This window comes from Hypanus sabinus, chromosome 31 (assembly GCF_030144855.1).
Source record: "Hypanus sabinus isolate sHypSab1 chromosome 31, sHypSab1.hap1, whole genome shotgun sequence".
Classification (NCBI taxonomy): Eukaryota; Metazoa; Chordata; class Chondrichthyes; order Myliobatiformes; family Dasyatidae; genus Hypanus; species Hypanus sabinus.
Genome location: NC_082736.1, coordinates 10941911 through 10969623, shown reverse-complemented (window position 1 = coordinate 10969623; position 27713 = coordinate 10941911). Strand labels below are relative to the sequence as shown.

Below are 27713 nucleotides of genomic sequence, written 5' to 3'. Positions count from 1 at the left end.
TGCTAAAGGAGCTGATAGGAAAGGCCAAATGGCACCACAAACTCTACTTGCAATGTAGGATCAAAGATAATCCCAAGGCCTTTTGATTTGCATTAATAAAACAAGGCTAACCAGAGAATGGAAAGGTCTACTCAAGATTAAAGGATGAATGATGTGGATGAAGTCAGACCAAGTGGCTGAGGTACTAAATGAGAATGTTGTGTCAATATTTACCGAGGAGAAGAAATTGAATGTCAATGAAAACAGAGTGGAGCAGGCTAATGTGCAGAGACTTGTTGAGATTAAGGAGGAGGTTGTGCTGGGACGTCTGAAAAGCAATAAGATGGAAAAGACTCCAGGACCTGAAGGAATATATCCTACAATAGTGAAAGAAGCAAGTGAGTAGATTGCTTGGGATTTCGCAAGGAATAGTGCGTCCTCAATCACAACATGTGAGGTCCCACAGTGCTGGTGTGTTGCAAATGTTGCAGCTTTGATCAAGAAGGTAGATAACAAGAATCCAGGAGCTGCAGCTCCTTATGCACCGTGTTAGAGAACCTGAGATGCAGCTCGATGATTTTCATCTGGTCAGGGAAAGAGTGGAAGGGATAGAGAGTAGCTATAGGCAGGTAGTCCCTCTGGGGCCTGGGGAGACAGGTAAGTGGGTAACAGTCAGGAGAGGGTTGGGCAAGAGGTAGATGCTCATCCTCTGCCCGTCCAATTTATCAAGGCCTTTCACCATTTAATTTCAATTAGGTCAACACTCATTTTCCTAAATTCCAGTGAAGACAGGCCAAAAGCCATTAAACACTCTTCATATGACAAGCTGTTTAATCCTGGAATCACTTTCGAGAACATTCTTTGTAACCCATCCAGCTCATCCTTCCTGAGATAAAGGACCCAAAACAGCTCACAACACTGAGATCGCACCAGTACTTTATACAGTACATTATTATGATTGGTGCAGATATTGTGGGCCAAAGGGCAGGTTGCCATCTGTTCCACATTGTGTACAGTGCTTTATCTAACAGCTATTGCAGGGACATGGTTACAGAGACTTGGACTGCGAATTTGACATTCCTACATGTTTAATGTTCCACATGGAATCAGCAAAATGGAAAGGAGCAGGGTGGATTTGTTTATAACGTGCGGGTGAAGGGGTGGACACAGTGCCATCAAAAGTATTCAGTCTGCTTTGGAGGTTTTCAAGTTTATTGTTTTGAAACGTTGAATTTGGCTTTTTTGACACTGATCAACATAAAAGACTCTGTGGTGTCAAAGTGAAAACAGATCTCTACAGAGTGATCTAAATTAATTGCAAATATAAAACACAAAATAATTCAGTGCATTTGTATTCACCTCCTTCAATTCAGTCATTAGTTGATGCACCTTTGTCAGTAATTACCGTTGGCTCTGTGTAGATAGGTCCCTATCCGCTTTGCACATCTGGACACTGAAAATTTTCTCCTTTCTTCTTAGAAAACTGCTGAAGCTCTGTCAGTTTGAATGTGGTTCATGAGCGAACAGATCTTTTCAAGTCCAGCCACAAATTCTCAATTGGATTGAGGTCTGAACTCTGACTTGGCCACTCCTGGACATTAACTTTGTTTTGAGGCATTCCTGTGTAGCTTCGTTGTTATGCTTATGGTGATTGTCTTGCTGGAAAATAAACCTTCTCCTAACTTGCAGTTCACTTGCAGACTGCATTAGGTTTTTCTCCAGGATTTCCCTGCATTTTGCTGCATTCATTTTATCATCTACTTTTATGAGCCTTCCAGGACCTGCTGTAGTGAAGCATTCCTACAGCGTGATGCAGCCTCCAATGTAATTCACGGTAGGGATGGTCTGTTTTTGATGATGTGCAGTGTTTGGCTTACACCAGACTTGATGATTAGTCAGATGGCCAAAAAGTTGAATTTTGGTTTCATCAGACCATGGGACCTTTTTCCAGCTGGTTTCAAAGTTCCCCCTCAAGGTTTCTGACTAACTCCACGTGAGATTTCATGAGAGTTTTTTTCCATCAGTGGCTTTCTCTTTGTCACTCTCACATAAAGTTGTGACAGTGAAACAACTAGGCAACAGTTGCTGTATGTTCAGTCACTCCCATCTCAGCCACTGAGGCCTGTAACTTCTCCAGAGTTGTCACAGGTCGCTTGGTGGACTCCCTTACTGGCCCCTTCTTGCACAGTCACTCAGTTTTTGAGGATGTCTTGCTCTCGGCAGATTTACAGCTCTGCCATGTTCTTTCTATTTCTGGAGGCGTGACTTAACTGTACTCCAATGGTATTCAGTGACTTGAATTTTTTATACATCTCCTGAATTGTGTTTTTCAATAACCGTTTTGCAGAGGTTGCTTGGAATGTTAATCTGACTTCATGGTGTAATTTCTCCCAGGATACTGATGCACCAGCAGCTGGACCTTCCAGATATCAGTGTATTTTTACTACAATCTATTGAAACACCTTGACTGCACACAGTGATCTCCACTTAACTGATTATGCAATTCCTAAAACCAATTGACTGGACCAGTATTGATCTGGTGAGTCATATTAAAGGGGTGAATATGTGGACAGGCAAATATTTTGTGGTTTTTTTATCTGTAATTAAATTAGAGCACTTTGTAAAGATCTGTTTTCACTTTGACAAAAAAAGTCTTTTTCCATTGATTAGTATCATAACAACCCAAATTCAATGCACTGTTTTTCAATACTGCAAAATAATAAAACATGAAAACTTCCAAGAGGCATGAATACTTTCATAGTGGGGATAGTGATTGGGAAAGGGGGAAGGGAAAGACATGGGGAGGATATCAAAGAGAGATGAGAATAGAACTGTGATTTTTATGAGAGACTTAATCAGAAGCAGATTGGGATACCTCTGCACTGAGTACCTTTGCTCTGTGAGCTGCAACAACCACGACCTGCCAGTGGCAACCTATTCTAGTTCTGTTTCCTATTCCCATACCCACATATCAGTGCCTTACAGCTGTCTTAACCGGGTGTCAGGGTGGTAATGGGGTCAAGCTGGCACTTCCTATCAAATGCTGCCTCAAAATGCATCTGTCAACCAAATCCAGCTCCTGGCTTTTACATATGGCTTAGCTACTAAGCCCGATGGAACTGTTTCTAGTGCCAGCGGAAGGTGCAAATGGGTTACTGGGATCATATAACCAACTGCTTAGGGCAGATGGGGCTTGTCACCCACATTTGGCAGCTCATCCAGTGGAAGGAAAATTCTGATCTCAAACCCCCACTGGCTTGAGGCTAGACCCATTCAAGGGAAAGGTATTGGGAGTAAACTCTGAGGAAAAATACAGAACTGGATTCCCTGTCAGTCCGATGTTCAATGCAGACAGGCAATCCTGTGACACAGCTGGTGCCTGACTGCATTAGTCTTTGTTGTTGCACTGGATTCATCAGCTGCGTGGAGAGCAGGAGCCCCTGCATGGGCAACAGCTTGCTTTACATAACGTACTACCCTGGCTTGCATATTGACTTTCACAGCGAGGGCAGAATATCCATGGTCGACCCTGACCAACGGAGGGCCATCACCAACATGTCTGTCCATGGCTTCCTCTCCTACTACAATGAGGCCAAGTACAGGTTGAATGAGCAACGCCTCACATTCCGACTGTGTCGACTCCAATCTCAAAGGCGTGACCATTGATTTCTTCAAATTCAGGAAATCACTATCCTCTGTTTCTTGCCACACTCCACCTCAGTGCACCTTGCACTTAATGTCAGTAAGACAAAAGAGTTGACTGAAGGATGGGTAAGGCTAAGGAACATGAACCAGTCCGCAGAGGGATCAGAAGTGGAGTGAGGGAACAATTTTGAGTTCCTGGGTGTCAATATCTCTGAGGATCTAGCTTGGTTGCAACATATCGATGCAGCAACAGTATAAAGAGAGCAAGACAGTGGAGATATTTCATCAGGAGTTTGAAGATATTTGGTTTGTCACTTTAAAACACTCAAAACCTTATACAGATGTATTTGATATATTATTTGTTATTTCTGTTTCTGCACTATATTTAATCTACATAATATCCATATACACACACATTCTATAATTTACTTATTCTTTCTATATTATCATGTCCTGCATTGAACTGCTGCTGCTAAATTAACAAATTTCCTGACACCTGCCGGTGATAATAAACCTGATTCTGGTTCTGACTCTGAATTCATCCCCACAGACGGATGTGGCCAAATCATTGGGTATATTGAATGATGAGGTTCTTGATTGTGGGGGTGGGGTATGAGTGTTCGCGAAGGTTAAGAGATCTGTCATGATCTCTTATTCCTGGCAGAATGGGGCAGCAGACAGGATGGGCCAAATGGCCGAATTCTGCTCCTGTGTCTTATGGTCTTGGAGCAGCTGCAGGACATTTCAAGGGGAAGGTTGAGCAGCCGGACATCGTGGTGGACAGTGCATGTTGGTTATAGCAACGTAGGGAGGAGGAGGGATGTGTTCCTGTGCAGTGAATTTAGAGAAATAAGACAGAAACTGAAAAGTAGTAAGCTCTATATTACTCCCAGTGACACTTGTTAGCGCATGGAGATACAGACAGATACCACTGCTGAATGTGTGCCTGATGAGCTGGTGCAGGGGACAAAGATTCAGATTCATGGATCAATGGGGATAACTACTAGGAATGATTGACAGAAACTGTTCACTCCCTAGGGTCTTCATGGGAAGGAACAGTTTTCTCCCTCCTAAAACTGCAGGGAATAGTTTTAACGTCACAGGTTGGAGGTTTAAAGAGGATCTGAAGGGTGAGGTGATGGAGGTGGATAAAATTATGTGACACATACAGAGGTGAGAGAGACAGAGATAGTTTCTCTTGATGTGGGTGTAAAACTAAAGGAAATAGTTTTAATTTGAGAGGTGGGAAATTTAAAGGGAGTTTGAAGGGTAAGTATTTCACAGTGAGGTATTCCAAGTGAGCCATCAGAGGAGGTGTTGGATGCAGAAACACACAAAGTCTCTGGTCACGAACAGTTCTCAGGAACCTGTCATTACTGTGTTCATCCTGCCCTGGTTGATCTTCCAAGTGTTGAGTCCATTGTTTTCCATCTGTATTAACAATCTCGATGAGAACGTGGAAGACTGGATCAGCAAGTTTGCAGATGACACCAAGGTTAGGGGTGTGATGGACAGCAAAGGCAGCTAGCAAATCTTGATGTAGGATGTGGAGCAGGTGGCAAAATGAAAGAGTTTACAATCTGGAACACACTGCCTGAGGGATGGTGTAGGCTGGTATTTAATGACCATCTGGATGAGCATTTGAATCACCAGGGCAGGGTAGGAGACACCCAGATTAGGGGTGCAGTGGACAGTGAGGAATGGAAACAAATGTTGGCATGAGATGTGGACAAGCTGGAAAAGCAGCAGATGGAACTTAATGCACACAAGTATGAGGTGTTTTTGAACATGGGCTTAACGTGAGAAATGTGTGGTTTAAAGAGGATCTGAGGGTTACAATCTGGAACACACAGCCTGTGGGGGTGGTGCATGCAGGTATTTAAGGACCATCTGGATGAGCATTTGAATCACCAAGGGTAGAAGACAGACCCAGGGCTGAGTTAGTGGAGACAGATTCTCGATGTTCAGTATAGACATGCAGAAACCACTAACTGTGAAAGTGCAGTGGGAACCTGGAACACAGACTTCAGGATGGACTTACCTAAAACACTCAGAACCCAGGACGAGGGACAATACTTTTGTTACTGAACAAAAGTATTAATGGTCACACAGTAAACCAAAACCCTCAAAAGGTGACCAAAATGCTCCCATTCCCTGTGCACCAGTAACAGTGCTTTATATGGGAAATTGGTGAAGTCCTCTGGTTAATATTAGGAGAGATGGCTGACAGCTTCATCACAGTGGGAGGGTACAGGTATCTTCTCAGAGGATAAGGGGTTCACTGGAACAGGCTCATAGCTGAGAATGAAGGTAACAAACCCACTGCAGTGGATGACTGCTGTCGTCAGGGTTGTACAGGATAGAAACAAACCCTCTGGCCCATCACATTTATGCTCCTCATCACGCACAGCTATACGAATCCCATTTTCCTGCATTAATTTCATATCCCTCCAAGCCTTGCTCACTGAAGTACCTGTGCATCTGTCTCTAATACTGTTACACAGTTCCCTGTATGTGGCATCACAGGTAGACAGGGTTGTGTGTTCTACCTGCCTTATCAGCCAAAGAACTGCCTCTCATTGGAATTATACAAAACTGTTTAAAGACAGATTTAAAGGGGATCTGAAGGGTACTTAGTTCACACAGAGAACAGCTGGAATCTTGAATTAACTCCCAAAATAGAGTCAGTGATTTATACAGAACTGAAACCGTCCCTTCGGTAAAACTCATCCACGCCGACCAAGTTGTCGACCTGAACTCGTCCCATCCGCCTGCATTAGGCCCGTGTCCCTCTCAACCTTTCCTATCCATGTAACTGTGCAAATATGGTTTAAATATTGTACCTGAGGCAGAGAGCCGGTGCGGTGAGGCGCTGACAGACACTCACTGTTCCGTGGGCAGGAAGAGGAGAGGCCGATTCCCACAGTGGAGCCGAAACCCCAACAAATAGAGACCGACTCCAACATCTCAGACTTTTCGCCCCGCCCCCGCCCTCGCCCTGGACTGTTTCCAGGGAAACAACGTCGTTGAATATGTGACGTCAGCTCGTTGTGTTCGGTGAAGATTGAATCACGTGACTGGGTGGGGCAAAAGGAGCTGTCAATCAGTGCAGCCACGAGAAAACATGCGAGAATTGTAAATAGAATCGGTATGGGATGTGGGGTGGGGTTGGATTTCCAGGAACGGCGGCTTAAACAGGAACGGCAATAGACGACGACAAGCAACCAAACAATGCGGCGCGGCCATTACTTGATTAGCCTCATTCCTTGCAAGGATGTTTGTGTCACTCCAGTGTACAGTGGGCAAGGGGGTTTATACTCCAGCTGATGTTGAAACTTGTTTAAATTTCTTACTGGGAGCACTGTGTGGAGTGATGACCCAAAGAACAGCTGCCCCCTATCTTTCAGAGGTCCTCCTCTTCAGATAGATGATGACAGGGTCACTGTGGAGAGCCGAATTTTCTATGCAATTTAACAGCAGCCACCATCCATGTATTATTCCTTTGCAAGACAAAAGGGATGCGGAGAGCGTGGAAGTTACAGCAAGTCAAGTGAATATAGAATGTGGCAAGGAAAGTTTACAGAGAATGTCAAACAACCCAGACAAGAATGGTCTTTGAGAGCTTAGTGTCCCTGTGCACAGCAGGGGACTGGAGCCATTTTGAGCACCAAAACAAGATGAGGATGCACACGATGAGTTCCGATCTGACAGCTAATGTTGGTTACAAGCAAGAGAAATGTGCAGATGCTTGAAATCAGAGCAACATCCACAAAATGCTAAAGGAACTTAGCAGACCAGGAAACATCAATGGAAAAGAGTAGACAGTGGACGTTTCGGACCGGCACCGTCGAACAGGACTGATATTGGTCAGTTAACTTACTCCTCGGTGGGACTTTGCAGGAGTTAATAGCTGACAACAAAACCCCGGTTTAATGTGCTCGGAGTGATGGAATCTATCACTGAGTTTAACAACGAACGGTGATGAGATATAGGTTCTCATGGGACATATGAGGAAAGAGAGTGAACGCCCCTTTCTTCTTGGAAGCCTCTACCGTCCCGGGCTCACAGCAGCCCGAGTTATTCCACCTTCCCAATGCCCAATGAATTGATCGCGTAAACACAAGTTCTCTGTCGGCTTTGATTTGTCGTTTTAAGACAATATTCTTCTTGAAGAATGTTGCAAAACTCTTGCTTCTCCCCGTCGGGGAATTGAACCCCGGTCTCCCGCGTGACAGGCGGGGATACTAACCACTATACTAACGAGGAACTGCAAGTGAAAACTCTTGGCATGCGTATTCAAGAGTACACGAGGATAAATAGATTTGTCTTGATGTTTATTGATTGCAATACTGGAGCCTTTCACTCGTGTCCTTCCCACAACACTGTCCCAGTTTTCTCGCTATCTCGCTATTATAGCTATTTCTCCAGCGATATAGTCATTTTTTTGTGTTCAAGGATTAGTGAAACGTACCGTTCTCATTCGAGCCCAACTCCGTGTTGTTGGAAAGATCATTTTTAATCACAGTATATATATCAGATTTTGTTATGGTTCAGGAGGGAAAAGATTTGTAGCTCATCGAATCCACTTCAAACAAACTATTCACTGAAAACTGGCTGTTGTGTATCTCCGGGCTGTCGGTGAAATGCGACCTCAACTGGATATATCAGGAACTGCAGCAGACTGAGTCACCAGAGTTTGAAACCAGTCCCAGCCACGGTCATACACTATTGGAGACGGTTCAGGACCCGAGTCCAGCATAGCTGTCTTCCAGGTACTTGACGCAGGTTCGATTTCCGACGATCGTAGTTAGTAGAATTTTGATCTTCCTCCATCGAAACGATCAGATGAAAACCGCTCACAGAATCCGATCCGTGCAGACTTCCAGCGTCCGGGTGCTCTAACCCTGCCAACTGGCGTACGAACCCCCGAAATTATTTAAATAGATGAGTGAGTGTAAAATGACTATTCACCCTAGGCTGGCCGGTGGATCACGGATGGATTTGCTGTCCCTCACATTTTCCCCGGTGAACCGATCAGTACAGCTCCCTGTTCTCACTCTAATCCAGATTCCCACAACAAACCAGGACACATCAAAACATGTCGGATGATGTGTTCACACTGAGTGTGTCAGTCTACTCACCACCCACTCTGTGTAATTATACCCTGTGGCATCTCTCTCCTCATTCCCCGGCCCCATCATTACGACATGATAGATAGGTATCTTATGGATAGGGGAATCAGGGTATACGGGGACAAGGCAGGAACCAGGTATTGATCGTAGATGATCAGCCATGATCTCAAAATGGCGGTGCAGGCTCGAAGGGCCGAATAGTCAACTTCTGCACCTATTGTCTATTGGCATCTGCAGATTTACTCGTGTTTTCAAAACATTTTATTATGATTTACAAGTATAATATAGAATCAGAGTATCATGCAACCCTGACACAGGCCTTTCGGCCCACAGTGTCCGTGTTGACAATTAACTACCGATCACAACAGAAAAGAGCTCGCTTACCAGCTATTGCCTCCAGTGTCTTGAGGATTCCAGGTGCTCGTCCGGACAATTCTCTAATATTGTGAGTGTACCTGCCTCCACCAGCCACTCAGCATGGGTTCCAGATTCTAAACACCATCCGCATGAAGTTCTTCATCCGATAAAAGAGAGTTGAGGGTAGATACAGGACCAATACAAAATGACGCTGGAGATATATTAACGTGAGATGCAGAGATGGCAGAGGAACTGAATGAGTATTTTGCATCACTCTTCACAGTGGAAGTCAGCTGCAGTATACCGGCCATTCTAGAGTGCCAGGGAAGTGAAGTATGTGTAGTGGAAATTACGACCGAGAAGGTGCTCGGTATGCTTAGTGGTCTGATGGTGGATGAATCTCCTCGACCTGATGGAATGCGACCCCGGTTTCTGGAGGAAGTACCTGGAGAGATTGTGGAGGTATTAACAATGATCTTTCAAGACTTGATAAATTCTGCCATTGTCCTGGATGACTGGAAAATTGCAAATGTTACTCTCCTATTTAAGAAGGGCACGAGGCAGCAGGATGGAAGCTAGAGACCAATTTGCCTGACATCAGTGGTTGGAAAGTTGTTGGAGTCGATAGTTAGGGATGATATTCCGGAGTAGCTGGAGAAACATGACAAGTTAGGCCAAATCCAGCATGGCTTCCTGAAAGGAAAGTACTGCCTGGCTAACTTACTGCAATTATTTGATGAAATTACAAGCAGGGTAACAACGGGGATACAGTGGATGTGGTGCCCTTGGATTTTCAGAAGGCATTTGACCAGGTGCTGCACAGGAGACTGTTCAGACAGATCAGAGCCCTGAAATAACAGGCAGGTAACTAGCACGGGTGAAGCATTGCTTGATCGGCAGAAAGCAGAGAGTGGAATAAATGCATACAATTCTAGCTGGCTGCCCGTAACTATTGGCGTTCCACAGGGGTCGGTGTTGGAACAATTGCTTCTTATGATCTATGTCCATGACTTGGGCTATGGGATTAATCAATTAATGGCTAAATCTGCCGATAATACAAAGATAGGTGAAGGAGTGGGTGGTGTTGAGAATACAGAGACCCTGCAGAGAGACTTAGATAGTTTAAAGGAATGGGCAAAGAAGTGGCAAATGAAATAACATATTGGAAAGGGTATGGTCATGCACTTTGGTGGAAGAAATAGACGGACAGAATACTATTTAGCTGGTGAGATAATTCAAAGATGCAGAGATGCACAGGGAATTTAGGAGCCCTTGTTCAGGATACCCTGCCGCCACCATCGTCCCCGTGCCGAAGAAGTCTTCAGTGTCTTGCCTAAATAACAACGTCCCGTTGCACTCACATCCATGATCATGAAGTGTTGCGAGAGGCTCGTCATGAGGCATATCAAGACCCTGCGAGCCCCATCACTGGACCCACTGCAGTTTGCTTACCGTCCGAACCTCTCAACAGACGATGACATTGCCAATCACCCTCCACCTGGCCCTAACCCACCTGGACTAAAAAGACACATATGCTCAGATGCTGTTCATAGACTTCAGTATTGAACACAATCATCCCTCAGAAACTGGAAAGCTGAGCCTACTGGGCCTGAACACCTCCCTCTGCAACTGGATCCTAGACTTCCTGGCTAGGAGACGTCAGGAAGTCCGGATCGGGAGCAGCATCTCCAACACCATTACACTGAGCACGGGGGCCCCCCAGGGCTGTGTGCTCAGTCCACTGCTGTTCACTCTGCTGACCCACGACTGTGCAGCAACGCACAGCTCGAACCATATCATCAAGTTCGCCGATGACACGACCGTGGTAGGTCTCATCAGCAACAATGACGAGTCAGCTTACAGAGAGGAGGTGCAGAGGATAATGGACTGGTGTAGAGCAAACAACCTGTCTCTGAATGTGCACAAAAGAAAAGAAAAGGTTGTTGACTTCAGGAGGGCACTGAGCGACCACTGCCCGCTGAACATTGATGGTTCCTCTGTAGAGATCGTTAAGAGCACCATATTTCTTGGTGTTCACCTGGCGGAGAATCTCACCTGGTCCCTCAACACCAGCTCCATAGCAAAGAAAGCCCAACAGCATTTCTACTTTCTGCGAAGGCTGAGGAAAGTCCATTGCCCACACCCCGTCCTCATCACATTCTACAGGGGTTGTATTGAGAGCATCCTGAGCAGCTGCATCCCCGCCTGGTTCGGAAATTGCACCATCTCGGATCTCAAGACCCTGCAGCGGATAGTGAGGTCAGGTGAGAAGATCATCGGGGTTTCTCTTCCCGTCATCGCGGACATTTACACTACACGCTTCACCCACAAAGGAAACAGGATTATGAAGGACCCTTCGCACCCCTCATACAAAAACTTCTCCCTCCTGCCGTCTAGGAAAAGGCACCGAAGCATTCGGGCTCTCACGGCCAGACTATGTAACAGTTCCTTCCCCCAAGCTATCAGACTCCTCAATACTAAGAGCCTGGACTGACACCTTTCTGCTCTATTGTCCTGTTTATTATTTCTTGTTATGCCTGCACTCTTTTGTGCACTTTATGCAGTCCTGGGTAGGTCTTTAGTCTAGTGTAGTTGTTGTTTATTTTTCTCTGTGTTGCTTTTACATAGCTGAGTCTAGTTTTTGTACTGTGTCCTGTAACGCCATGGTCCTGAAAAACGCTGTAAGGACGGAGCTGTGTGCTCCCAGCTTCCATAATCTGAGAAAAAGCCAGAGAGTAAACAATAAATAATGAGGAATGGGAACTCTGAGAGCACATCCAAAGATCAAAGTAATATCATTATCAAGGTAGGTATATATCACAATATTGCACTCTGGGGTTTATTTACTTGCTGGCCTACACAGTGGATCTGAGAAATACAACAACATCAATGAACGAAAAACTACACACAAGCAGAATGGCAAACAACCAATGTGAAAATAAGTAAATTAGTAATAAATAGATAGATAGCAGTAAAAAAAAGAAATAACCCTTAGATATGAGCCTGCATGTTTGAGGACTGCGCCTGTAAGCCACGGCATTGTCATGCGCCGGGATGGTCGTTGGGAGCCTGTTGAGAGATGAGCTCGGTGGGCTGGGATGTCTGGACTATGAACATACACATTCCGAGTCGTTGTATTTTACTGATATTCTGCATGTGCTTGATGACTTGTATGTGCTGGGACTGGGCATCAAGCCTCGGTGTGGCGGGGGTGGGTGGGGGTGGCTGTGGTGGTTGTCGGGAATATTTTATTCCTTGAATCTGATTTTGGTCCGTTGATAATGTGTTTTAGCACCTGGATGCACTCGGATATCACCGGCTCCTCATGGCCACATTATGGAGAGGACAGGATTATACCAGGATGTGTGTGGAGAAGTTTTACCGGATTAAGTCCTGGGCGCTCAGGATGAGGCTGTTCGTTACAGATATCTCCTTCTCTCAGCTTCTGCGTCTCCGCTGCATCTGCTCTCAGAATCAGGTTTTCATTCTAGAACAAAGGAGATGCCCTCAAAGGGGCGTCTCTCCCTCCACCATCAACTCAACTCTCAACTGCATCTCTTCCGTTTCAAGCATTTCTGCTCGAACACCATCTTCCCGCGACGTCTCCAGTGACATGGTTTCGCTTGTCCACACCTACCACCACACCAGCCTCCGTGGCCGGCACATAAGTATCTGTAGCTTCCGCCATCCCCAGTTGGATCCAATTACGAAGCACATCTTTCCCTTCTCTGCAATATGTCACCCCCACCCACTTTCTGATTCCACACGGACCGCTCCCTATGCGACTCCCTTGTCCATTTGCCCGACCCCACAGATCTCTGTCCTGGTACTTAAACCAACAAATGGAGCAAGTGCTGAACCTGCCCCTACACCTCTTCGCTCACTGGTTTTCAAAGTCCATGTGAGGCGGCATTTCACCTGCGAGTCTGGTTGGGGTCATATACTGTGTCTGGTGCTCCCGGTGTGGTCTCTTGTATATTGGTGAATAAGACGAAGATTGGGAGACCATTTCACAGAGCACCTACGCTCCCTCTTACCAGAAGAAGCCGGATCTATCCGTGGCCACCCATTGTATTTCCACTTCCCATTCCAATTCTGATATGTCGATCCATGGCCTCCTACTGTCACGATGAGTCCACACTCAGGCTGGAGGAACAACACCTGGGCAGCCTCCAACTTGATGGCATGCACATTGATTTCTCGAACTTTCATTAACGCCCCCTACCCCACCCGCGCTCTCCTTCACCAGTCCCATCCCTTTTTCCGTCACTCACTTTATTTCTTTGCCTGTCCATCGCCTCCCTCTGGTGCTCCTCACCTTTTTCTTTCATCCAAGGCCTTCTATCCCTACAACTCAACCTCCCCTTCTCCAACCCCGTATCTCACCCTGTTCCCTCCCCCACCATTTAAATCCACTGCTCATCTTTGTTTCTCTCCAGCTGCCGAGCGGTTTCGGCCCGAAACGTGGAATGAACTTTTTCCGCATCGATGCTGCCTGGACTGTTGATTTCCTCAAACCGTGCGTGTGTGTGCGTGTGTGTGCGTGTGTGTGCGTGTGTGTGTGTGTGTGTGTGTGTGTGTGTGTGTGTGTGTGTGTGTGTGTGTGTGTGTGTGTGTGTGTGTGTGTGTGTGTGCGTGCGTGTGCGTGTGCGTGTGCGTGTGCGTGTGTGTGTGTGTGTGTGTTTATTGCTTGGAACTCCAGCATCTGCAGATTCTCTCTTGTTTCTGTGATGCATGAAAACGGCTTCGCGCTTGGTGACGGAATCTGGGCCCAGAACAAAGCGTTAGCCAACTTGGTCTCGGCCCGGTGCCCGGGTCGTAATGTGAGGTATCATACACCGTTTAGACTATATAAACGACGGCCAGATCGGGGGCGTGAGCTGACTTCCCTCGCTCTCCGCGATCTTTACTCCTCTCTCCATGGTGCAGTTCTGTCATTGAATCAATTTAAAAGCCGGCCCAGACAGATTGAAAAGACTTCTTGTTGGTCGCGACGAGAGCCGGTTTCTCTTTATCTCCGCGATGGTCATCTCTATGGCGCTGAGCCTGAGAAGACTGCCCCCGGCTGCTGTGCACCGTGCCCGCTATTATGATGAACTGATAAGGGAGACTTTCGGCCGAATCCAAATTGTTGTTCGCTTCAATTGTTTACATGATTTGTATTTTTTTCTCTTTTGCGTCGACTGTTGGTCTTTTATTCAGTTAATTACTTTTCCCCTGCTAATTCAATCTTCAATCTTGAAATAACTTGTTACAGAACATCATCTGCTCGGAATTCGACGGGCCATGTAGTCGACTCACACTAATTCACGGGTAGTTTGCTGTGAGTGTTAGAGTGTTGACCGTTTAAGCTGTTTGGAAGTAGGTACAGAGGAGATGTCAGGAGTAGGTATTTTTGTGCGCAACGAGTAGTGAGTGCATGGAAAGGGCTGCCGGCGACTCTGGTGGACGTGGATATAATAGGGTTTTTTAAGAAAGTAGGTACATGAGGCTTAGAAATATAGAAGGCTATGGTTATCCCCAGGTAATTTCTAAAGTAAGTACATGTTCGGCACAGCATTGTGGGCTGAAGGGCCGGTATTGTGGTGTAGGTTTTCTATGTTTCAATATTTCTATGTTCGTTTACGGAACTCATAATTAGTCGAAGGTCACGCTTTATTGTCTCTGCACAAACAACAGCCTAACGATGCTGACTCCGGGCCAACAACTTGGAAAGTGAATTCTACTGTTCCCTCTGTGCCAATACTCACTCAGACAACTTGTCCAGTTTATGGCACCGGAGTAGGGGGATCTTCGTGGGCCAAACATTTGATCATTTCCTCTCCGGCCCCTGGCGTGTGGGTTCTTCTTCGCGATGGGGATTCTCCGGAGTTGTCACTGAGAGCACAATCGAAGTGTCCACATGTATCCCTGTTCCTTACCAACTAAACATTGCATTCCAGTGTCATTGGCTTGCTGTAGGTCATTTGGTTGACCGTTTACACCATTTTATTATCTCTGCTCCAGGCCAGCATCCATTTATTACCCTCCTCCCAGCAACTGATAGTCTACAATTTATGGTTCTTCGTTCTCTTCAGTAACCAGCTCGAATCACTCCAGGCAGCCACTGATCTCCACAAACCCGCATCTTCTGATATATCAAACGTCACCTCACAGATCTCCCGTCCACTAAATTTCCTGAAACATCATTGTGTCTACTTTAAAATACAGAAAACACAGCAACTCCATCTCACAAAACGGAGAATGTAAAACAGTTTCACAAAATGTCAGCCTCCATCTCCAATCACATGGCTGGAACAAAGACAATTGATATGTCTGCTTCCACTGTCCCTGATCCGTCGAGTTCTGCGCTTTCTTTCATATTTTACATCCACCCTGACCAACAGACTAATGCTCCCTTTTCCAGGACGAGGCTGAGATCGTACCCAAGTGCAGGACACAGGCGCGGAGGTAGAGTCATGAGGCGTTAACACAGTCGCGAAAGGGGAACCGGTTTCCAGGAGAGTCTTTACACGGAGACAACTTTCACCAGGATTTATCCAGGAAATGATGCGGAGCTTAGAAATGAGAGTCCTCAGGAATTTATGATCAGTCCAAACAATGCATGGGTGCCCCCCCACCCCCCTGCAGCCAGTGCCTCCAATGTTAGCTTGATTGCCAGTAGTTCCCGATTGCCCACGTTGGAATTCCGCTCGGCGGGGGACTGTCGGCGAGAAAAGAAGGCACAAGGGTACAGCTTCTCGTCAGGACTTGATCGTTGAGACAGGTCTGACCCTACCCCGGAGACGGAGGCGTCGACCTCATCAATGAACTGACGGGAGGGACCAGCATGGGAGCGGTTGTGAACCGCCTCCTCAGGTGAGTGAATGACGAATCAGCCTCGGAATCCCAACAAAAAGGTGTTGTAGGCGAGGAAAGTCGGGTAAGGGGCGCCGCCACCCGAGTGTAATCCCTGATAAGTCGGCGATAAATGTTTGCAAACCCCCCAAAAAACGCTGAATGTGCTTGGGGGTTGTGGGCCTGGGCCATTCTTCCACCGCTCGGATCTTCTCGAGGTCTGCCCTCAGCTGCCCACTCTCAATGATGTAGCCCAGGAAGCTGACCGAATGGACGTGGAACTCACATTTCTCAGCCTTCACAAATAACTTGTTCTCCCACAGTCTCTGGAGGGCTGGACGGTCATGGTGAGTGTAGTTCTAGGGGCTGCTAGACAATATTCAGATATCATCTAGGTAGCCGAACCCGAAAGGATTAATAAAGTCCCTCTGTGTATGATTCATTAGGGCTTGAAAAACGGTGGGGGCATTGGTGAGGTGAAACGACATGAAGAAGTATTCAGAGTGGCCCAAATGTGTATTAAAAACCGTCTTCCACTCGACTCCGTCCCTCATCCTGACTAGATGGCAGGCGCTTCGAATCTCTAACTCCGAGAAGATGGTGGCTCTGTGAAATGGTTCAAATGCAGAGTTAATGAGGGGTAGTGGGTACTTCTTTTTAACTGTTATATTGTTTAGTCGGTCATCAATACGAGGACAAAGCGACCCATCCTTCTTCATTACAAAGAAGAAACCGTCGCCTACCGTGGAGGATGAATGTCGAATGATGCGCGCCGCGAAGGACTCACTAATATATTTCTCCATGGCTTCTCTCTCCGGGCGGGATAAGTAATAAAGACGACTGGTGGGCAACGAGGCTCCGGGGAGAAGGTCGATAGCGCAATCATACGCGAGGTGCGGGTCATGGAAAGAACCCGTTGTTTGCTGAATACCTGTCCCAGGTCATGGTATTCTGCGGGGATTCTGGACAAGGCGAGGGCTTCCAAGACAGGAGAGGTGGTGGGAACCTCCATAATGGGTAGAGCCGACCGTAGCCAGGTAGCGTGGCTAAACGGGCTCCCGCTGGACCAGTCGATGTAGGAGTTATGGTGGTTCAGCCAGGGACATCCTAGAACTATAGTGGCTTGAGGTGAATGGGTGAGATTAAATCTACCCAAATCAAGAAGAGAGTGGAATCTTCCGTCGCCAGAGCTGCGCAGTATTTCTGACATGACTATTTTTAAAGATAGACTCAATGATATCAATTTAGGGGATCGAGTCAACAAAGCTCACTTTGCAATATAACTCTCAGGCCGTTCACACCGACTGAGCATTATAACAGCTGTCCGGCGGTGCTTGCGCAGCACCAAGCTGAATCAGAATCAGACCTCCTCTCGATGTACACCATCTTTGATCTGTCCGAGGTGTACGGACGTGGGGGTTGCTCAAAGACCAAAGAGCTTTGTAATATAAGGCCTGCCATTTCCCTAGGTTCCCAGCGTAGGATTCCGGCCCGGGTATGTACAGTTCTCCAGGGGACTGTGTTGCCGACCAAAGAGACGTGAACATCCCAGGCTGTGCGGTTTGGTCAGTCGGGGTTGTTGGAAGGGACGGAGTAAGGGAAGTGGATGCCCGCTCAACCTGCTCACTGACCTTCCTCACTTTCGTGGACAACACACGAAGTATTTCCGTGACCTCTCTGAGCAGTTGGTCGTGGGTTCCCAGTAGGTAGCCCTGGCTGGCGTGGACCTGTTGCACGATGTCCGTGTCCGCTGGGTTCACTCTTGGCCAGTTCTATCTGTTGCAAGGACGAGGCTGAGGGCGACCCCAAGTGCAGGACACAGGCGCGAAGGCAGAGACGTGAGGAGTTAGCACCGTCGCTAACGAGGAACCGGTATCCGGGAGAGTCTTAACACGGAGACAAGGTTTACGACGATGTATCCAGGAAATGATGCGGAGCTTAGAACCGACAGTCCAGAGGAATCAGGAAACGAGGTTTACTCACACCAGAATCAACCAACGAACCGGCAAACCAGAGCTGTGACACTCGAGTTTTCTCCTATGTTCGCTAAAGGGAACCCGGTGTGCTGTAATTGGCGGAACTGGGAATGATTGGAAATCAGACGACGGGATTAAAGCACAATTAAGAAGGTAATATCAAGATGGAGAATTGCCAATCGGGACACTGACAGTCTCTTTTTCTTCTGTGTGCTTCCAACTTCGTCAGTTTTGGTTTTTATTCTCATTTCCATGCAGCATTTTCCTCGATTTTCAACACAACGCAATCGGCTCCGATCTAGCACCTGCTCTCCCATCCTCAACACCACCACCACCGTTTGTGGCCGGAGCGATCTGCACCGGATTTCGTCTCACTGCTTTCTAATGCGTCTATGTTTAAAGCCCGACTCTGCCTGTTCGATTCCACAACAAACTGAGCTGTGGTGATGCTCCTTTACCCTGATCGTTGTTGCACTGTGCTTTCGCATAATTCCTCCCGTAACAGTTCCTACCGTTATCGTTCCGTGAATCCTGCCTGCCGGAACACTGCTATGGTCGGACATGGATCATTTCGTTTCTCAACCTCATTCAATAACATCAGTACTGGCAAGCTCTAAAGGCACAGTATCAACTTGTGGTTTTGTTTTACCTTTCGTTCCGCGCTTTCTATCTCACTGCTGAATATTTCCGGGGTTTCATTGTCTCGTTTGACAATGAAACTCCCAGTATCGGGTAGGGTATGAGGCAGTGGACTCGGGCTGACCGTCTGAGAATCTCTCAGAAAAATACTGCTGCGCCGTGATATTGAAAATGGCGGACAGCAGGCAGCGAGGTCAACTGTTGAATGGTGAGAATCAAACTTGATCCAAACGGTTTTCTTCGGCATACCGAAGTCGCGCTGGATGCTGCGTCAATTGGCTGCGGGAAACTACCCCAGTGTACGTGGTTGACAGGAGTAAAGAGGTGGTAGGAGACAGGGGACTCACCGTGGTCAGGACCAAATCACAAACAAAAGAGAGTCTCCAGATACTGGAAATAAAAATAATACACACAATGCTGGAGGAACTCAGCAGACCAGGCAGCATCCATGGAAACGAGGAAGCGGTCGACATTTCGGCCGATAACCTTCACCAGGACAGTAAAACATAGATTAGAAGTAAGGCTTAAATGGGGAAATGGAGGAAGATGTACACGGTGAGAGGTGAAACCTGGAGGGTAGGGGTTGTTTGAAGTAAATAACTGGAAAGACTATTGGTAAAAAGATGCTGAAAAAGGAGGAATTTGATTGAATAGCACAGAAGGCCATTGAAGAAAGTGTTGGGGGAAGAGTACCAGTGGAAGCCGATTGGCAGTTAGGGAGATTGGATCTACACTTCAGGCGACTTAATGCAAACACACAGTTAATCCATTCTTCAGCTCTTTTCACAGCATTCTCTGCGTTCGTCCATTGATGCACGTGTTGCTTCATATACACATTACTGACAACATATACGCGAACAGCTGCAGGATATATGTCAGGACATTCAAATATCTGTCTGCGTAGAACAATTGACCACAAGCCAGATCATAGAATATACTCAACAGGTCATCCCGAGTAACAGGGGAATTAACTGATACAGCGAACAACAAAATTCGGGCTCACCACCTCTTCGTCCTTCTGATTTCCACTTTTGCTTCGACGTCCCCATTTCGACTTTCTTTGCCGCGAAGTTCTATCTGACTGCAAACCTATTGAACAGCAGAAATACAGAGGCGGAGACAGTGAAGATACTGTCTGGTCACTCGTGTTCTTTACACGCTGATAAAGGAATTCATCGTCCCTGGGAAAACAGCCCCGCTGTACGTTGTCAAGTTTGACGACAGGTTCCAGGGCAAAGTAAAACGGACCGTTCATCGCGGAGCTCACGGCAGTCCCGGTCACTATAACCACAGTGTCTGTTCTCGTGGTGTAGTATCGATCCCGCAGCCTTTGACAAAAAAATGCGATATGGAGGTCGAAATTGAAATCCGCTGTTTGCTGAACGGAAAAATCAATAATTGCAATCATTGGGCCACATTTCAGAAGACAAATCGGATAATGAGCAAGAGTTTGAATAATTGTAGATGTAATTAGTCTGCTACACAATAGCAACGAAGACAAATCCCATGAGATCAGTTTTTACCTTTTTTCACCAGGTAACATTGATCCATTTCAGACCACGCGTTCCCCGAGACAGGATCACAATCGCTGTTAAATCAACCGGAAAGACATGGAAACAATTTCGTCCGCGCCAAAACTGATCCGTTTGACTTGATAACTCCGCTGGACCTCAGAGAATCGTCCCATCCCCCGGATTTTATGTTAAAATGACTGCCCTGGAATCTTTGTGCCAGGATACTGTTCGTCCGGAATCTGCACTCTGCAAGACAGAGTCCCGCCGGGAGAACAGTTGAATCTAAAACCCTTCAGCAGTTCACTGAGGGGTATTCGAAGTCTATAACGTACAAGCGAGCTGGTGATTGCTCGTGTCATCGGCATTTGACCCGCCATTGGAGCTGAAAATGGTGAAGAGAGCAGTCATAATGGTCACGGAGACATTTCCTTTGAGCATAAAGAGTTCGGGAACTAGAACCACAGCTTTAAAATTGAAACTTGTAAACATATGTCAGCGGAGAATGCCGGACGGTTTACACGCTATTGACGATATTGAAGCGACATTAAAACAGATATAAAACAAGAGTTCTGATTTGCTGACGTGTAATATGAAATGCATGCGTATCGAAAGTCAACTGGAAATTTCACCGAAAGATCTGACATGCCTTGATGGTAAAGTTCATAGTTCTTCGCAGGATTCAGACTTCGACCTAGAACGCTACTCTATATAGCGATGCAACACACCCAAAATGCTGGAGAAACTCAACAGGCTGGGCAGCATCTATGGAAAAAAAGAACGGTCGACGTTTCGGGCCTCCCGAAGAGTCTCCTTGTGACCCTTTGGTTTTATTTGCTGATTTATTACGCTTATGCGCTTTGCTACCTCGGTGGCATTTATCACCGATCTCAAACTGATCCATGGGAATGTAGTGGTTAGCTTCTTTTTACCTCGATGGATGGAAAGACTTCGAACGAAGAACAATGGAGAACGAATGATATACTTCCATCTCAGTACGGAATGACACTGGCACGGGGACCGTCCGTTGCTGAAGATTCCGTGTACATACTGACATTGTCCTTGTAGTAGAGCTGGCGCATTGGGCGAGCATTACACATGGTAAATCCTGCAGATCCTCTAACCCTGTGATAAGGTAAATGCACATTTGATGATGCGTCAATGATGGGCTTAATTTTCTCGATGATGCTATGATTGCAATGAATGCCTGACGATTTAGTTTTCAGATTAACCGTTAAACATTTCATCTCCACTCGTCCCTGTTCCTGTTGATGATGAATCCAAATGGTGTAAACTGTGAAATCACTGAACAAATCTCTGACCTCAATGTCCGCCTCATACAACAAGCCCATTTGTAGCTCAGTTTTCCAAAGTGATATTACAAAAATAATCCCTTGTAATCCCTTGTCAGTGGAATACGAGGAGAATCTGTATTTACCGACAAGTACCTTTATTGCCTGAACAGTAGAACACATGAACTGACACAACCAGTAACTGTGTGCACATCAACGAAGTTTTTCTGTTCATTCATGAACATTCAAAGCACAGAAAAGTGATACCAGTTAAAGAGCAGCTTCTGCTGCTGACTGGATGTTTCTTTTAGTCCTGATTCGAATCTCTACGTGTCCGTGGTGCACGTCCCATCCGCGATAATTGATCGTTTCCATTGTTACCGCCTCCAGTATTATAAAAGGTTCTGCTGATATGTCCAATTCGCATAATCCTTTCGAATTTCATTGGCTGTCGGTCATGTGTCTAAATGTTAACACCTTTTCATCGGCTCTGTCCCAGACCAACATTTATTAACTGTCTTCTTCCCAAGAAGTGACAATCGGCAACTTATGGCTCTTTGTTCTCAAATGTGCAACCGCCCTGAATTACGTGGAACAGATGCGGTGAACAATAGTCAAAATCCTGGATATTGTATTCTATCAAAGAAACGTTTTTTTTTTGGAAATGATCTCGAAGGATTACCTGAATTATCATAATGTTTTCTTTAAAGCGCTGATCAAGCCAAACGACCGACAGCCTGTTCCTTTTGCACAACTGCAGCCTTCAGCTGACTAAGGTGAGACACATCGTATATAAAATTGATATTACCGCAGCATACGATAGTATCCTCACCCACTCATGTAATGAACATTTGATCCGCATCTACAAAAGTCAATCCACTAGTCTGAGACCCTCAACATTTCATTTGCTTTATCAGCATGCCTTAATAACATTCGTATGCTTAGCCTATTGATGGATTGTCTCCTTTGCCTTCTCCACAAATCGTGTCCAGTCAATAGACAGAACTGTTGCAACTCAGTAAGACCAGAGCCTCACAAATATCGATGCGTATCAGTTCATGGGACTGCAAGGTTCTCCTTCATTATCAGATTTATGGATGGCTGAGATGAAGTTCGCCCTCCATCAGCGAATCCTATATTCACGCTCCCAATTTCAACATTATAACTTTCCAAAGAACACTCTTTCCATCCCTTCTTATAACTCGTGGCTGCCTCATTATTATTTGAGATTAGGCCAATCGGTGTAGTTGGCAGCAAATTTAATTAGCACGCTGGTCTGTGGGTGGCGATACACCCATGAGTATATAGAAAGTAAAGGAGGCAGCTTAGTACACAGCCCTGAGGGGCATCTATGTTGAGAGTCAGAGGGACAGAGGTGAGGGAGCCCACTCTTACAACCTAGCGGCCACCTGACAGGAAGTCCAGGATCCAGCTACACAAGTTCAAATACATCCGTGGCTGAGGTCTCTGAGCTTCTTGTCGAGCCTAGAGGGAATTATGGCACGGAAGGTTCAACTGTAGTATTCAACAAGAGCTGTAGTTTTCTCACACAGGCATCACACATGGTGGAAAGTTGAATCTGAATCGGGTCTCCGTGTCGTTATTTCGCTGCGTTGATGTCTTTGCTCAGATCAAAGCTGCTTTTCCTGAGCTCTTGTTGATTACCGGCAATGTAAGCTCCATCTCACGCGGTAAAGAGAGGGTGGGGTGGCCCTGTTGGTGAGGAATGATATTCAGTCCTTAGCAAGAGGTGACTTGGGAACAGGGGAATTAGAGTCTATGTGGATTGAGCTGAGGAACAGTAAGGGTAAAAAGACCCTAATGGGTGTTGTGTACAGGCCCCCAAACAGTAGCGTGGATATTGGGTACAAGTTGATTAGGGAGTTAACATTGGCATGTGCTAAAGGTAATGCAGTCGTTATGGGAGATTTCAACATGCAGGTGGACTGGGAGAATCAGGTAGGTGCTGGAGCCCAGGATAGGGAGTTTGTGGAGTGCCTAAGGGAAGTATTTTTGGAACAGCTTGTGCTTGAGCCAACCAGGAACGAGGCTATTTTGGACTTGGTGATGTGTAATGAATAGGAATTGATCAGTGATCTTGAAGTAAATGAGCCATTAGGAAGTAGTGATCATAACATGATAAGTTTTTATCTACAATTTGAGAGGGATAAGGGCAGATCAGAGGTGTCAGTGTTGCAATTAAATAAAGGAGACTACGGAGCCATGAGGGAAGAGCTGGCCAAAGTTAAATGGGCGGATGCCCTGGTAGGAAAGACAATGGATCAGCAATGGCAGATATTCTTGGGGATAATACAAAAGATGCAAAAGCAGTTCATTCCAATGAGAAGGAAGGATTCAAAGAGAGGGAAGGGACCAGAGTTGTTGACAAAGGAAGTCAGAGATTGTATAGCATTAAAGAAAAAGAAGTATGACAGAGCTAAGATGAGTGGGAATACAGATGATTGGGAAAGTTTTAAGGAACAGCAGATCTTAACTAAAAAAGCAATACGGAGAGAAAAAAAAAACAGGTATGAGCTCAGTATAGCCAGGAATATAAAAGGGGATAGCAAAAACTTTTTTTAGTTATGTGAAGAGAAAGAAGATAGTTAAGAACAATGTTGGCCCCTTGAAGAATGAATTGGGAGAAATTGTTATGGGAAACAGGGAAATGGCAACAGAATTTAATGCGTACTTTAGATCTGTCTTCACCAGGGAGGACACAAGCAATCTCCCAGATGTATGGATGGGCCAGGGTCATAAGATATCAGAGGAATTGAGACAGATTGACATTAGGAAAGAAACTGTGATGAGTAGACTGGTAGGACTGAAGGCTAATAAATCCCTGGGTCCAGATGGTCTGCATCCGAGGGTTCTAAATAAGGTGGCTCAGGAAATTGCGGATGCATTGGTAATCATTTTCCAATGTTCCTTCTATTCCTGAAGATTGGAGAGTGGCTAATGTTGTCCCACTTTTCAAGAAGGGAGGGAAGGAGAAAACGGAGAACTATCGCCCTGTTAGCCTAACGTCAGTCGTGGGGAAGATGCTTGAGTCCATTATTAAGGACGAAATATTGGCACATCTTGATGGCAGAAATAGGATTAGGCCGAGCCAGCATGGATTTACCAAGGGCAAATCATGCTTGACTAATCTGTTGGAGTTTTTTGAGGGTGTAACAAGGATGTAAGAAGAGGGTAAGCCAGTGGATGTTGTATACCTAGATTTTCAGAAGGCATTCGATAAGGTGCCACATAGGAGATTGGTGAGTAAAATCAGAGCTCATGGCATTGGGGGCAGGGTTTCAACATGGATAAAAAACTAGTTGGCAGATAGAAAGCAAAGGGTAGCAGTGAATGGGTGTTTCTCGGACTGGCTGGAGGTGACTAGTGGGGTACCACAGGGCTCTGTATTGGGACCACAGCTCTTTACGATTTATGTCAATGATTTAGATGAGGGCATTGAAAACTATATCAGCAAGTTTGCTGACGATACTAAACTGGGTGGCAGTGTGACATGCGAAGAGGACGTTAGGAGAATACAGGGAGACTTGGATAGGCTCGGTGAGTGGGCAGATACTTGGCAGATGTCATTCAAAGTGAATAAATGTGAAGTTATCCACTTTGGAAGCAGGAACAAGAGGGCAGAGTATTGTCTGAACGGTGTAGAGTTAGGTATGGGAGAAATGCAAGGAGACCTAGGAGTCCTAGTTCACCAGTCAACGAAGGTGAATGAGCAAGTGCAACAGGCAGTGAAGAGGGCAAATGGAATGTTGGCCTTTGTTACAAGGGGAATTGAAAACAAGAGCAAGGATGTCCTTTTCCATTTGTACAGGGCCCTGGTGAGACCACACCTGGAATATTGTGTACAGTTTTGGTCTCCAGGTTTAAGGAAGGACATTCTGGCAATTGAGGAAGTGCAGCGTAGATTCACTAGGTTGATTCCTGGGATGGCAGGGCTGCCTTACGCAGAGAGATTGGAGAGATTGGGCTTGTACACGCTGGAATTGAGGAGATTGAGAGGGGATCTGATTGAAACGTTTAAGATAATTAAAGGATTTGATAGGATTGAGGCAGGAAATATGTTCCAGATGTTGGGAGAGTCCAGTACCAGAGGGCATGGATTGCGAATAAGAGGTCAGTTATTTCAAACAGAGTAGAGGAAGAGCTTCTTCTCCCAGAGAGTTGTGGAGGTGTGGAATGTACTGCCTCGGAAGACGGTGGAGGCCAATTCTCTGGATGCTTTCAAGAAGGAGCTCGATAGATATCTGATGGATAGGGGAATCAAGGGATCTGGGGACAAGGCAGGGACTGGGTATTGATAGTGAATGATCAGCCATGATCTCAGAATGGCGGTGCAGACTCGAGGGGCTGAATGGTCTACTTCTGCACCTATTGTCTATTGTCTATTGTAAATGCTTCTTGCACGGAAATGTTGATCAAAAGTTTCTGATTTGGGAAGAGCCTGACTGATTTCTGGGGAACAACATCCTCGATGCGCTTCCGGACCCCTTCCGTGAACTCGGAGATGTCCTCATCAGGAAACACATTGCAGTTGACGTCATCGGAGCAGTCCTGCCGCATGGAGGCCAATTAGTCGGACCAACAGTGGGCCCTTCTAACTATGGCCGTCTCGTGTTTCAGCTTCTGCCTGCACTTTGGCACCAGGAAATAGAGGAGTGATCTGATTATCCAAACGGGGTGGGTGTTGGGCGAAGGATCTCTTTGTAAGCGTTGCGGAAGGGGGAGTAGCAGTGTTCGAGTAGCCTATCTCCGTGTTCTCACCTGCTTCCTGTGTACTATATGAACGTATGGCTGATACGGATAGGAAACAGAATGGTCCCTAAAGATCATTTGCTGTCATATCCTGACACCCATGCGGTTCTCCAGCATAATAAGGATTATTTGCACGGCAGGTAGAAACTTTGATATCCTTCCCAGCTACATGTAAACCTGTAGTGCCAAGACTAACTGATCAGATCGAGACATTTTAATCCAAACATCCGACTATAACTCGAGAATTACTGAAATGTTGTTTCGACCAATCCAATGTTAGGTTGAACTTCCAGGCCCCTCATCACAACCATAGTTATTCGGCTTGTAAGCCCATGACATAGGCACAGAATTAGGTCACCGATCGAATTCGCTTCGTCATTTCATCATGGCTCATCTGGGATCCCATTCAACCCCATACGCCTGCCCTCTCATCAAATCCCTTGATGCCCCGACCAATTTGGAAACTCATATTTTCCGTTTTCGATAGAACCACGGACTTGGCCAGTCACAGATTCACCGTGCGGTGGTTAAACATAATTCTCCTTAACCTTGTTCTAAACGCTCGCCCCTCACTTCTAAGTCTGTGCCCCCAGTCAAAATAACCCCACTAGAGGAAACATTTTCTCCATATCCACCTTATCCAGTCCTTTCAAGATTCGATAGGGCTCAATGAGAGTCACCACATTCTTCTAAATTCCAGTGGGTACAGGCCCAGAGTTGCCAAACACACCTGATATGTTAACCCCTGAATTCATACCAAGGAACCTCCTCTGGGCACTCTTCAATGATGTTTGAATTTTATTTCCATTTAGAGATTCGGCTGCACTATTACTCCTTTTACCAAAGTACAATATCATACATTTCCGAATACTGTTTTCCATCTGCCACGTTTTTTCCAATTCTTCCAATCGCAGTGCTTCCTCTGCAGGACCCACTCCTCCACTTATCTTCGTAGCATCCGCAAACTTTGCCACAAACCCATTAACTCCACTTTTAAATCATTCACAAACAACGTGAAAAGTAGCCGCCCCAATCCTCACCCCTGAGGAAAGCCACTATTCATTGGCAGCCAACCAGAAACCGTCCCCTTCATTCCCACACGCTGCCTCCTACCTGACAGCCAGTATATTTCCTGTAACACCAAAGGGTTTTATCTTGTTAAACAGCCTTATGTGTGTCACCTTATCAAATGTCATCTGAATATTGAAGTAAATGACAACCAGCGCTTCACCTTTGTCCACCCTGCTTCGTACTTCCTCTGAGAATTCTAATAGATTTTTCAGGCAAGAGTTTCCTGCACAGAAGCCTTGCTGATTTTGATTTACTTTATCATTAGTCTCCAGGTATCCTGAAACCTAGTCCTGAATGATGGACTCCAACACTTCCCCAATCATCGATCTATAACTAGCCAACTGGCCCATAATCCCCCTTTTCCTGTGCTGGCGTTGTAGTCTGCCACAAACAATTTCAGAATGAAATATTATAATCAGCAAGGAGGTGGATGCGTTTGGGAAAAAGGGAACGGGATCCTCTACAAGAAACCGTAAAAGTAGAGATCCTGTCTGACTTGAATAT

The 27713-nt window shown here is 46.0% G+C and overlaps 1 protein-coding gene and 1 non-coding gene across 3 annotated transcripts in view; both read right to left on the bottom strand.

The window, feature by feature from the left end:
* The window catches only part of LOC132383845 (uncharacterized), a 405546-nt gene that overhangs the window by 17695 nt on the left and 360138 nt on the right, over nucleotides 1-27713 (bottom strand). The window contains exon 1 of one of the 2 annotated variants that reach the window (XR_009508776.1): nucleotides 6468-6604. The exons of the other annotated variant lie outside the window; for it this stretch is intronic. The gene's annotated coding sequence lies outside the window, so the exon portion shown is untranslated. Of the gene's footprint in view, nucleotides 1-6467; nucleotides 6605-27713 lie in introns of those variants that run through there. 2 annotated transcript variants of the gene reach the window in all.
* Nucleotides 7819-7890, bottom strand: trnad-guc (transfer RNA aspartic acid (anticodon GUC)). The gene has a single exon. It is a non-coding gene; the product is annotated as a tRNA-Asp (tRNA).